General features: G+C 35.6%; 1 long non-coding RNA gene across 1 annotated transcript in view; it reads right to left on the bottom strand.

The window, feature by feature from the left end:
• Window positions 1–3,223: 3,223 nt before the first annotated feature.
• LOC132528773 (uncharacterized) overlaps window positions 3,224–14,630 on the bottom strand; it is a 114,805-nt gene continuing 103,398 nt past the window's right edge. Inside the window, exon 3 of the long non-coding RNA XR_009543294.1 lies at window positions 3,224–3,305. This is a non-coding gene — a long non-coding RNA (uncharacterized LOC132528773). The remainder of the gene's footprint in view (window positions 3,306–14,630) is intronic.

The raw sequence follows: 14,630 nt of genomic DNA, 5'->3' as shown, positions 1-14,630 counted from the left end.
TTGCCTAACCATTATATATACATTAATAATAAGCATTAACTGCAATTTCAGAATATAAATATAACCCTTAACATTTTAATATTTCCTACTAGCATTTTTCCATGCATATAGATGTATGTAATGAAAACCATAATTGAATACACATGCACATTTTTATACATTGTTTTTCTTACTTAACATGTCCTTAAGTTCTCCAAAAACATAATTAAAGACTAATTATCCATCATATTAGAAAATGTATTTCATTGGTTTCCTACTTTTGATATTTTGATTATTTATACATTTTATTATTATTATCACCTTTAGGACACTCTCATCATAAATAACTTAAAAGTGGATTTAATCAAAATATTATAAATATATTTAAAAGTTATATATACTAACTGCATTCCGGAATAGACAAAACCTTACATGCCACCAGAAATGTATGAGATAAATTTTCTTGTTGAACATTTGCAGACATTTGGTATTACTCTATTCATAATCTTTGACAATTTGATAGGTAAAAATGACATCTCACTATTATTTTAATTAAGTTACTAGCTGAACTTGAGACTTTATTCATTAGTCATTTGTATTTTCACTTCTTTAAATTATCTTTTCATGTATTTAACTCTAGATACTTGCCTTCTTTTGATAGTTTATAATAGAGTTGATTGGGTGCCACCTTTCTTAATTACAATCATATTCTAGTACTGACCGTAGGAGATTATACCCTCATCACCTTGATTATACTTCAGTGCTTTTGTAGTTCTCAGACACCCCTTTAAAGATGATTAACCTCTTCTTTTATGAGTATCTGATAATTCATGTATTTGTATAGTGAGTTTTAATTTATCCCTTCAAAATCCCAAAATCCAAGACCAATTTTAGGTGGCTCATTTTGACTTCATTCTTTTTTTTTTTTTTTTTTTTTGGCCACACCGTGGCTTGCAGGATATTAGTTTCCCCACCACGGACTAAACCTGGGCCCTCCACAGTGAAAGTGTGGAGTCCTAACCACTGGACTGCAAGAGAATTCCCTTGAATTCATTCTTCATAATTATATAAGGCATCATTATTTCCTCAATCAAAGTGTACCTTACAGTATTTGTTGCTGTATATTATGTTTATGTCCTACACAAGTATACAAATCTGACAAGACAACTTAGAAGAAATAGTTTTGGAAAGAAAGTTATATATATTTTTTCCTATATTGACTCTATCACTTGACCTCAGGATTTGAAAATTGTGGAATCAAATCAGAGTAATCACAGAAGATACACCACTTAAAACTTTAAGTGAATGACCTGTGGTTTCAAGATGGTAATCACAAAATCAAGCTAAAAAGGTATTGATAAACTATATTGATAGCTGATCTCATATACAATGTCATTCATTTTGCAATTTAAAGAACTGACAAGTGTGAAATAGCAAAATAGCAAGTAGCTCAAATGAAAGACCTTTCATTGGATCATTTGTCCCATTTTCTTTTCCACCAAGCCTTATTAAATTCTGTGATTGTTTGGGGAAAAAAGGGTAGTTTTCCATGACAGGCTAAGCCATAAAAAGAAACAAAATTGAGTTTTTTGTAGTCAGGTGGATGGACCTAGAGTCTGTCATACAGAGTGAAGTAAGTCAGAAAGAGAAAAACAAATACCATATGGTAACACATATATATGGAATCTAAAGAAAAAAAAATGGTTATGAAGAACATAGGGGCAGGACAGGAATAAAGACGCAGATGTAGAGAACAGACCGGAGGACATGGGGAGGGTGAAGGGTAAGCTGGGATGAAGTGAGAGAGTGGCATGGACATATATACACTACCAAATGTAAAATAGATAGCTAGTGGGAAGCAGCTGCATAGCCCAGGGAGATGAGCTCGGTGCTTTGTGACCATCTAGAGGGGTGGGATAGGCAGGGTGGGAGGGAGATGCAAGAGGGAAGAGATATGGGGATATATGTATATGTATAGCTGATTCACTTTGTTATAAAGCAGAAACTAACACACCATTGTAAAGCAATTATACTCCAATAAAGATGTTTAAAAAAAATCAAATCAAATTTTAAAAAGATATATTTAGTCAGACATATCAGATGGATTAAAAAAAGGAACTAATAAAAAAATGAAAAGAGCACCAAAAGGTGAAAATTCAAGAAAATTATATTTTGAGGCTACTGACTACAAAGACATAGACTGCAATTAGGCCAAAAATTTCCAGTAAACTATTAGCTGTGTGCCATGTAGCAATAATTTTTCAACTGAATTTATTTTGAAATCTAAATTTTAAAAATCACTTTCATTTTCTCTTCTAGGTCAAACTTTTTAAATGCATTCATGTTTTTCTCCGTTAACATTGTAAGGTACAGTGAGCACACATGATGAAATATATGTACACGTGTTCAGGTTAGGGGCTTCAAGCTCTTGGCTACAGCAAGCCATTCATTAGGTTGGGAATGCCATAACAAACATACTTGAAACAGCACATTTTTCATAATATGTATGCGTTTCCTTTACAAAACCGAGTTTAAACATGTAGGCAATTGCGTGCATGAAAACAAAAATATTTTCATTCTTAGAAAGGTCATCAAATTAATGCTAGAAGAGCACCCCTCCCTATAAGCATACATGTTCCAAAACGTTATCCCTAAAGATTTTATTTAGGACAATATTTTGACTTCCTAGACTACCATTATGTCATTATTCCCAGAGTGCTAACATGTAGAAATAATATTATAATGTATGTAGCTAATCAGGAAATAGACTCTACACGTTAGAATAGTGCTTAAAGATTTTAAGGATATTAACTTGACATGCGAAAAACCGTTATAAGAACACTGCGCAGTAGCATAATTAAACACAATTTAGATTTGTCCTGAATCTGCCTATCAGAACTATTTGTCTGAAAATCAGATCCTTTATATCTCTCTGAATATGCAGCAAGTTCCTTTCAATCAGTAATACAATAGATGATTATTGTACTACTCACAGAAACCTTTAGTATTCATTAGGATTTCATTATAGAGTTAAGGAGGAAATGAAGAAAAAGAATTGCTTTCTGTCAAAAGAATTTACCATGTAGTTTGCTTCAGGAGACTGATTGCTACAGAGAAAGGGGAAGATAATGTGATTTGTTAACGATAACCAAACAATACTGTAGACAACCTCATCATTAGCATCTTTCATTAGACTGTCATTATTCAATGTGAAGAATACTTTGCATTTCCATTTTTACTCACATTCTCAGAGAGTCGGACACTCTTCATTCCTACAGCCCTTCCTCCGCCTTTCAGTTGAACCACCATTTGTTGGTAATAAGCAGCTGCAATTAAAGTAAGTAGCCACAGATAAATATTTGCTTACACACCAGACACACACACACACACACACACACACACACACACACACACACACACACACACACACACACACACACACACACACACAGACATTCTCCCTCTGAAAACCTGTAGTGTTCTGAGACAGCTGTTTGGTAATTGCCAGTTTGATCTGAGAGGTGAGTGTGGAAATCAACATCAGTCATCATTTTCCATTATGAAAGATTTATAATTTGTATGTTATTGTTTTTGTTGGCAAAGGCTTACTCATGAATCTATGGGTATCATTTAGATAGCAAATGGAGTTGGCTCAAAGAAATGCTTTGTAAAGTATCTGTGATTTTTTTTAGTTTGCTTAGAGGTTGAGCCTAGAACAGTAGCCTCTAAAGCTCTGTGATCTTAAGAATTATCTGAAGAGATTGAAACATACAGATGTTAATATGAGATAGAGTCTAAGACACAGATGTTAATGAGATCAAATAATTGTGCATTCTTGCCCATTACCATGTGACTAGCGGTGCTTCTGCTGGGGATGCATTCGTCCCCTCTCCATAAAAGGTGGCTTTATCCAGGTGACTTGTATTATACAATGACATGTGAGCAAAACTGAGCACGTTTATGAACCACAGCATACCTTTCCCAGAGTGTTGATACCACCTTCCCTACTGTTTTCCTTTATCATGAGATCAACATGATCCAAATAGGGCTGCTCTTTCTGCTTGGTTCCTAGATATCAAGGAACAGAGACAAGCTGTTTCCACAGTGCCTTACTTAAATTTCTGACCAACAGTTGCTGTTTTACACCATTAAGTTTTGGAATGGGTTGTTACTCAGCGATAGATAGCAGAATATTATTTTACTTATATGTGACCCTGAGCACATATTTTCAATGTGAAATATAGTTTTTCTTCTGAGAATTATGTTTGAAAATAGTCAAGTAGCCACAAACACAGCAAAAGTTACCAGTATAATCTCCAGTCAGTCAGCTCAGACTATAATGCAAGGCTTAAGATACCAATTATTTTTTAATAGCCAAAAAAATCCAAAAAATAAATGCAAAGTAAAAGGCAAGCACACAGAACCAAAAGAAAAGAAACAATATCTATACAAATGACAAGGTATCGGCAAATTCGATTACTTTGCACCTAGTTAAGATATTCATTGTCTTTATCTTAGTATTATATCTCTTCAATAATTTAGTTTTCCAAAAATTTGCATATAATATAATGCTTCTAATCTGGATACGATTTACATAAAATCTTCTGGGTTGAAAAAGTGTTCAAAAAGTCAAACATTTAAACTGTTCAAGTCAACTAAAACGGTTTCAGAAAAAGAAGTTCTCAGGAAGAAGATGTATAATTTAACTTCAATTTTAAAATGGTGAGTTTTGTAAGTTAATATAACGAAATTCTTTTGGCTTTGATTATGTGTGAGGTATGTATTGTGTGTGTGTTTGTGTGTGTATATGTAAGATGGGAAAAGAACTGTAAGTAATGACTTAGGTTGTTTATTCTGTAGCTTATCAAATGCCAATGAGCAACATGTGGTCATATTCTGTTTCTATCATTTATCATTTCATAGCTACATTAATATTTATTCTGAACATTAAGCTAGGTTTTGAATATCAATTTGGCTGAATGCCATCTCTAGAAGGAGGTACACTTGGATGGGCACTTTATTTAGTGGCACAAGAATATATTATAATATTAGTTTCTTGGTAGGCATTTAACCTTTTTAAAAAAAAATCTGCTCTTTTTCTTTGCTCTAAGTATTTGGAAGAATGCTACCACAAAGTAAACCACTGTGCTTAGTATACAGTGAAAATACATTCAGGTAACATCCTTAAAATATCATAATAGCTCTAATTAACAACACATTGCTCAAATTGTATTATTAAATTTATATTGAATTTATTTGAAAAAAAGGGAATTATATTCTGTATTTTTATATTATAAAATTCTAAAATACTACAAATAGTAGTTGAAGGAAAGAGATCATTCCCAAAGCTACAGATTTATTTTTAATCTTGTCTAACAGAAGGTATATTCTTACAGAACCTATTCTAAATTCTTATCTATAAGTTTGGCTCTTTTGTCAAAACATAGCTGTGAAATTTAGAAGTTTTTTTTGTAAAATATATTGTCTATAGCTAAAATTCTGCAGGTCCAAGAAGATTTCAGAAGACGATAGGTATAATTAGTTACTATTACAATAATTATGCTATAAATAAGTTTACTGATATTTTAAACACTGAGTAGAATTTATTCAACTGATATGAACACAAAATATTATAAATAAAATATTTTAACCAATGTGACTTAAACATGCCTGTAACTTATGATCTTTTTAAGAAAACTAAAATAATAGCGCAAAAATACTTATAAAAATAAATGCAGGTATGTTATGTGTTTGAAAATACTGAAAAGCTGAATGTCTCTATCATTGTATATTTTGATATGAGTATTTCATAATGTAATATGAAACTCTGAAAAGAAATCAAAGTACCAAATAATATCCATAATTTCATTACTATGTCATTTTTGTATGTTTCCATTTAAGTGTATATTACACTTAGAGTATTATTCAAGTAATTCCAGCTCTTAAGTTGGAATTGTACTATATGTTTAACTTTTTGGTTCTTTTTTTATTCCACTGAGCATTATATCTTAAGCACTTTTCTATGTAACAGCAGAGCCTTTATAACCTTCACTTTTAAAGACTGGGCTTGAAGTTAGGTTTTGGTTTCTGATTCTTACCACTCACTTTGCTGCCATTTCAGCATCCCCTATCAAGCCAGCAAATACAGAAGGACCATTTTATTTATTTATTTTTAATTAATTTGTATTGGCATATAGTTGATAAAAAGACCATCTTAAAAATGTGAAACAGAGTACTGATGATATTAAGAGAAAGCCAGTACCAACTGTAAGGCACTGGATAAAGTTGAAGAATGAGTTTTTAGCTTAAGAAACATGAGAGTGCTCCTACCTATAATTCTTTCTTTTTTCTTACTTTTTATTGGGCTATAGTTGCTTTACAATGTTGTGTTAGTTTCTGTTGTACAGCAAAGTGAATCAGTTATACATATACATATATCCAGTCTTTTTTATGTTCCCTTCCCATTTAGGTCACCACAGAACACTGAGTAGATTTCCTGGTGCTATACAGTAGGTTCTCATTAGTTATCCATTTTATATAAGGTAGTATATATATGTTAATCACAATCTCCCAATTCATCCCACTCCCCCTTCGCCCCTGGGTAACCATAAATTTGTTTTCTACATCTGTGACTCTATTTCTGCTTTGCAAATAAGTTCATCTGTACCATTTTTCTAGATTCCACGTATAAGCAATATTATACGATATTTGTCTTTCTTTTTCTGACTTCACTTCCTGTATGACAATCTCTAGGTCCACCCATTCACTTCAAATGGCATTATTTCATTCCTTTTTATGGTTGAGTTATATTCCATTGCACATATGTACCACATCTTCTTTATCCATTAAATAGACAGCTACATGTAAAAGAATGAAATTAGAGCCAAGCTTGTTCCTGTGTCCTGCCTGCTGTCTGCCAAACACTGTTGCTCCAGGACTTTAGCTTCTGACTTTGCTCACCAGAGAGGTGATGGTGGGCAAGAGTGGTCTTCAGAACTGCAAGGTACCTCACTGAGGTACCCACCAACACAACTGCCTGGAAACTGCCACTGTCCTAGATAATCTCCCACTTTGGGCCCCCAATTTTAATCTCCCAACAACGCAGGATTTGGCCTCCAACCGATCCAGTGATTGCATCCAGTTCTTGGAGCAGCATGGAGTCCACAGCCCTTTCTGCCGTGCCAGTATCAACATGGCACCAGATTATCTACCCAGTCTGAGAATTTAATGCTGCAACTTCATTCTTATCTGTGGCTACAACCAACTTTTTGGATCCAGGGAAAATTCCAAGACGGCAAGCTTGAGCTTCCTCAAATACCACTGTCTCCAAACTTGCCCATTTGGTCTCTGTAGATAGCAGCCGCAGGGATATGCAGGGAAGCCCAGAGCCAGAAACCAAAAGCCTATGGGTGCAGCCATATGGGAGCCTAGGCCCCACCTGCTGCCAGCCCAGCATGCACCACGTTGCAGGCTCAGACTCCATGGAACCAGAGAGTTGGCACCGCAGGCAACACCTTTGACTAGAGCCGGAGAGATTCTCCTTTTGGCTGTGAAGAAGCAAACAGCCATACTGTGAACTGTCTGTGGAGAGCACTACATGGCAGGAAGGCTTCTGGGACCTCAGAGTCTCCTTCAGTCATAATGCTGCAAGGACATACATTCTCCAAAAGCCTTGAATGAGTCTGGAAGCAGAATACTTCTCTAGTTGAGGTTCCAGATGAGAAAACAGCTAAATCATGCCAGTACTCATGACTCATGACCCATGGAAACTGTGTGATAATAAATGTGTGTGTTTTAAGTTGTTAAGTTTGTGGTAAGCTGTTACTTAGAAAAAGAAAATTAACACAGTTGAATCTGTTCTGATCCCAGAATGCTATCAGTAAAATATTGTAATTTTGCCTTGCACTCCAATATATGTACATTCATTTATAAATTGTATATACTACTGCTACTATAAAACCATGTATTATCACTGAAAAAAAGAAAGAAAACACTCCCTAACACCACACACAAAAATAAACTCAAAATGGATTAAAGACCTAAATGTAAGGCTGGATACTATAAAACTCTTAGAGGAAAACGTAGGCAGAACACTCTGACATAAATTGCAGCAAGATCTTTTTTGATCCACCACCTAGAGTAATGAAAATAAAAACACAAATGAAAAAATGGGACCTAACTAAAAAGCTTTTGCACAGCAAAGGAAACCATAAACAAAATGAAAAGACACACTGGCATTCTTCACAGAACTAGAACAAAAAATTTCACAATTTGTATGGAAACACAAAAGACCCCGAATAGCCAAAGCAATCTTGAGAACGAAAAACGGAGCTGGAGGAATCAGGCTTCCTGACTTCAGACTATACTACAAAGCTACAGTAATCAAGACAGTATGGTACTGGCACAAAAACAGAAATATAGATCAATGGAACAGGATAGAAAGCCCAGAGATAAACCCACGCACATATGGTCACCTTATCTTTGACAAAGGAGGCAGGAATGTACAGTGGAGAAAGGACAGCCTATTCAATAAGTGGTGCTGGGAAAACTGGACAGCTACATGTAAAACTATGAGATTAGATCACTCCCTAACACCATACACAAAAATAAGCTCGAAATGGATTAAAGACCTAAATGTAAGGCCAGAAACTATCAAACTCTTAGAGGAAAACATAGGCAGGACACTCTATGACATAAATCACAGCATGATCCTTTTTGATCCACCTCCTAGAGAAATGGAAATAAAAACAAAAGTAAACAAATGGGACCTAATGAAACTTAAAAGCTTTTGCGCAGCAAAGGAAACCATAAAGAAGACCAAAAGACAACCCTCAGAATGGGAAAAAAAATATTTGCAAATGAAGCAACTGACAAAGGATTAATCTCCAAAATTTATAAGCAGCTCATGCAGCTTAATAACAAAAAAACAAACAACCCAATCCAAAAATGGGCAGAAGACCTAAATAGACATTTCTCCAAAGAAGATATACAGAGTGCCAACAAACACATGAAAGAATGCTCAACATCACTAATCATTAGAGAAATGCAAATCAAAACTACAATGAGATATCATCTCACACCAGTCAGAATGGCCATCATCAAAAAATCTAGAAACAATAAATGCTGGAGAGGGTGTAGAGAAAAGGGAACCCTCTTACACTGTTGGTGGGAATGTAAATTGATACAGCCACTGTGGAGAACAGTATGGAGGTTCCTTAAAAAGCTACAAATAGAACTACCATATGACCCAGCAATCCCATTACTGGGCATATACCCTGAGAAAACCATAATTCAAAAAGAGTCATGTACCAAAATGTTCATTGCAGCTCTATTTACAATAGCCCAGAGATGGAAACAACCTAAGTGTCCATCATCGGATGAATGGATAAAGAAGATGTGGCACATATATACAATGGAATATTACTCAGCCATAAAAAGAAACGAAATTGAGCTATTTGTAATGAGGTCTGTCATACAGAGTGAAGTAAGTCAGAAAGAGAGAGACAAATACCATATGCTAACACATATATATGGAATTTAAGAAAAAAATGCCATGAAAAACCTAGGGGTGAAACAGGAATAAAGACACAGACTTACTACAGAATGGACTTGAGGCTATGGGGAGGGGGAAGGGTAAATGGTGACAAAGCGAGAAAGAGGCATGGACATATATACACTACCAAACGTAAGGTAGATAGCTAGTGGGAAGCAGCCGCATAGCACAGGGAGATCAGCTCGGTGCTTTGTGACCGCCTGGAGGGGTGGGATAGGGAGGGTGGGAGGGAGGGAGATGCAAGCGGGAAGAGATATGGGAACATATGTATATATATATAACTGATTCATTTTGTTGTGAAGCTGAAACTAACATACCATTATAAAGCAATTATACTCCAATAAAGATGTTAAAAAAAAAAAGTTAAAGATGAGTTTTAGAAGCTGGTAAGAGAACTGTTATAAACAGGCCTTTATAACCCAGGGTCTAAAACTTACTGTGAAATTAAATGCCGATTTTACCAAATGACTAAAGGGGAAAAATCTGTATTGGGGCAATTGCAGGCCTTTTATGCTACTGACCTACACACTTCCCTGAGGCTGAGGTCAGAAGCAGTATGTCTGCATGGCTCCTCAAGCCGGACAGATACAAAAAAAAAAAAAAAAGATCAGGAAAAGAGAGGAAATAAAATAGGGATTAAAAATAAAATAGAAAAAAATCAATAAAACCAAGAGCTGGTTCTTTGAAAGGGTAAACAAGAATGACAAACCTTGGGAATTCCCCAGTGGTCCAGTAGTTAGGACTCCACACTTTCACTGCCGAGGGCATGGGTTCAATCCCTGGTCAGGGAACTAAGATTCCATAAGCTGTGTGGCACAGCCAAGAAAAAGAAAAGAAAAAAAAAACCCAAAACACGGAAAAACCCCAGATAAACAAAATAAGAAATGAAAGAGAAGAAATCACAATTGATACCACAGAAATAACAAAAAACCATAAGAGAATACTGTGAATAATTATATGGCAACAAATTCAACAACCTAGAAGAAATGGACAACTTTCTAGAAACATACAGGCTACCAAAACTGAATCAAGAAGAAATATATAACTTGACCAGACCAATCACTAGAAATGAAATAGAATCTGTAATCAAAAAACTCCCTACAAAGAAAAGTCCAGGACCAGGTGGCTTCACTGGGGAATTCTATCAAACATACCAAGAAGAACTTACACCGATCCTTCTCAAACTCTTCCAAAAGACTGAAGAGGCAGGAACACTCCCAAAGAGATTCTATGAAGAAACCATCACCCTGATCCCAAAACCAGTCAAAGACACTACCAAAAAAGAAACTTATAGGCCAATATCTTTGATGAATATAGATACAAAAATTCTCAACAAAATATTAGCAAACCAAATCCAACAACACATAAAAAAAGACATATACCACAACGAAGTTGGATTTACCCCAGGGTCAAAAGGATGGTTCAACATACACAAACCAATCAATGTGATACACCACATCAACAAAAGAAACGACAGATGCTCAGTCCCCTTCTGCCACTTGGAATCATATGTTGAAGAGAGTAGAGCCACAAGATGGAGGAGCCCTGAATGTTGCTTGAAGGAGCACCACCCACAGGTTAGAAACACCCATTTTGGCTTTTACATGAGCAAGAAATAAACTTACGGTGTTGGAGAAAGAAAAACAAACACACAAAAACAAAAGAAAGGACAAAAACCACATGACCATCTCAACAGACGGATTTGATAAAATTCAACATCCACTGACGATAAAAACCCTTACAAAAATGGATATACAGGGAACATATCTCAACATAATAAAAGCTATTTATGACAAACCCACAGCCAATTAAAAAAAAAAAAAAGAAAAGACAACCCTCAGGATGGGAGAAAATATTTGGAAAAGAAGCAACTGACGAGGGGTTAAACTCCAAAATATACAAACAGCTCATGCTGATCAAAAAAAAAAAAAAAAACAAACACAATCAAAAAACAGAGGAAGATCTAAATAGACATTTCTCCAAAGAAGACATACAGATGGCTAAAAAGCACATGAAAAAATGCTCAACATTACTAATTATTAGAGAAATGCAAATCAAAACCAAAATGAGGCATTACCTAACACTGGTCAGAATGGCCATCATCAAAAAATCTAGGAACAATAAATGGTAGAGAGAGTGTGGAGAAAAAGGAACCCTCCTACACTGTTGGTGGGAATGTAAATTGGTACAGCCACTATGGAGAACAGTATGGAAGTTCCTTAAAAAACTAAAAATAGGGCTACCATATGACCCAGCAATCCCACTCCTGGGCATATATCCGGAGAACGCTATAATTCGAAAGGATGCATGCACCCCGATGTTCACTGCAGCACTATTTACAATAGCCAGGCCATGAAGCAACCTAAATGCCCATCTAATTCTTTATCAGTCAAATTTCAGAAAGGAAAAGAGAGAGCATGTCAGATAATTGAACAGGTGAAATGTAATATGGGGAACTCGTCCTAAAATGTTAAGATGTTAAAGATGTCCTAAAATGTTAAGATGTTAAAGATGTCCTAAAATGTTAAAAGCCTAACAGTAAATAGTGTGTCAATTTAGAGATTAGCAATTCATAGTAGGAAATCACCATAATCTTTCGGGTAAAGGAACAAAGTTTATCACTAGAATTCAAGAGCAGAAACTGCATCTACAGCAAATACTGCTTAGTGGGAGCTGGCCTTCTTGAAGGAGACACAACTTGTAGAGAAACACCAGAAGCAGAGAGGTCTGGAAGACATTTCATGGCTTCTTCCTTCTTCCCACCACTCATTCTTCGTTAGGAACTCCCAATTTGTAATGTATTCAAAAATCAATTTTGATGGGGAAGACAGTGCTCTTAACCTGGAAGTGGGATCTTGAAGTTCAAAGTCTTTAGTAGTCCTGAGTTTCTGTAGTCTTCCGTTAAGTTTTCCCAGTGGATTGGAAGTAGTAGAGGTGCTCTAATAAATACCTTGGGGTTGAGATATAATCCTTCTTGTCCCATTGTGTAGTAGCAGTCTTATTTCTCCTTGGTAATAGAATTATTCACAGGATTACTCTAGCCTTACAACATAATAGTTCATTCTTTTTATCCAGCTGGTTCTACAAGGGAAGTGCAAAATGGCAGTCTCAATTTCCAATTCAATGGAAACATTGTTGTGACCCTTGGTGAAAGCTTTCTTCCCTTGAGGACTAACAGCTCAAGGTTACAGGGATGAGTATCTAGAACACTTTAAGTGGGTTAATAGGTACAGCTGTGAAAAGAGATACTTCCAACCCTTGGTTCCGAGACCTTTGTGCCCTGCCTATGGAAGGAACAGCACCACACATTTCTCGACGATTCAAAGTATATATTGTATCCAATCAGACAGCACTCCAACTTTGCAGTTTTTTCTCTTAGCTGGCACTGTAACAATTTTCAGAACTTTATTCCATTATTCTATCAGGGTCCTGGACAATGAGATATTTGGTAAGCTAAATAAATGTTATGGACTTAAACCCTTTGCCACATTTCTTGTGCAGAAACAATATTTGTGTAGTGCCCTGTGATGGTAAATAAAGCATTCTATAAGTCTGTGAGTGATGATGCTGGCAGGAAAATGGAAGGCAGTGAAGACAATCTGTACCCAGAATAGGTGTTTTTCCAAAAGGACATATCACCACTCCCCAGAAAATGAGGTTCCAAAGTCAGCAAGCTGCCATCAGGTAGTTGGCTGGTCTTCCTAGGAAATAATGTTATTTTGGGGTGGGCCAGGTATTGACCTCTGCTTTTGGCAGGCTGCATACTCAACAGTGGTAGAAGAAAAACCAGCTTTAGTGAGTAGCTCATGCTGTGGATCCCATTCATAGTATCTTTTCTGCTGAGTATTATTTTGTATATTGTCCACTGAGCAACTACCAGGGTGACTGGGAATGAGGTTGACTCATGGGATATTCCTTATTGAGAACCCACTCAGCAATGGATATTGCTTTCTTTTTTCCCCCACTAAAATTTTTTTTCCAATTTTATTGAGAAATAATCGACATACATCACTGTGTAAGTTTAAGGTGTACAGCATGATGGATTGACTTACATATATCGTGAAATGATTACCACAATAGGTTTAGTTAACATCCATTATCTCATTTAGATACAATAAGAAGAAAAGAAAAAAATTTCCCCTTGTGATGTGAACTCTTAGGATCTATTCTCTTAACCACTTTGCTATATATAATGCATCAGTGTTAACTACAGTGGTCACATTGTACATTACATCCATAGTACTTACTTATTTTCTAATTGGAAGTTTGTACCTTTTCACCACCATCCTCCAATTCCCCCTCCCCACAACCTCTTTTTTGTTTTATGGTAACCACAAATCAGATGCCTTTTTCCATGAGTTATTTTTGTATTAGATTCCACGTGTAAGTGAAATCGTACAGTATTTGTCCTTTTCTGCTGACTTATTTCACTTAGCATAATGTCTTCAGGGTCCATCAATGTTGTCACAAATTGTAGGATTTTCTCATTTTTATGGCTGAATAATATTCCATTGTGTGTGTGTGTACATATGTGTGTGTGTGTGTGTGTGTGTATATATAACAATTTCTTTATCCATTCATCCATTGAAGGATACTTAGCTATTATAAGTAATGCTGCTATGAACATGGGGGTGCATGTATCTTTTCCAGTTAGTGTTTTTTTTTTTTCCTTTGGATATATTCCCAGAAGTGGAATTGCTGGATCATATGATAGTTCTATTTTTAATTTTTTCTGGACCTCCATACTGTTTTTGTAACGGATGCACCAATTTATAATTCCTTCCAACAGTGCACAAAGTCTCCCTTTAGTCTACATCTATGCCAGCATTGGTTATCTCTTATCTTTTTGATGTCTTTTTTGGTTATCTCTTGTCTTTTTGAGGATGGCCATTCTAACAGGCATAAGGTGATAACTCATTATGGTTCTAATTTGCATTTCCCTAATGACTAGTGAATTTGAGCATCTTTTCATGAACCTGTTGGTACAGTGAAAAATTATTTTAAAATAATTTTTGAATAAGTAATGAATCTAAGAACAATGTGATATATTCTGTTAGGCTAGCGAGTGCAATATTCTGCCTATTTTATATGGTTGTAT

This window comes from Lagenorhynchus albirostris, chromosome 11 (genome assembly GCF_949774975.1).
Source record: "Lagenorhynchus albirostris chromosome 11, mLagAlb1.1, whole genome shotgun sequence".
Classification (NCBI taxonomy): domain Eukaryota; kingdom Metazoa; phylum Chordata; class Mammalia; order Artiodactyla; family Delphinidae; genus Lagenorhynchus; species Lagenorhynchus albirostris.
This window is presented reverse-complemented; position numbering and strand designations above follow the sequence as displayed.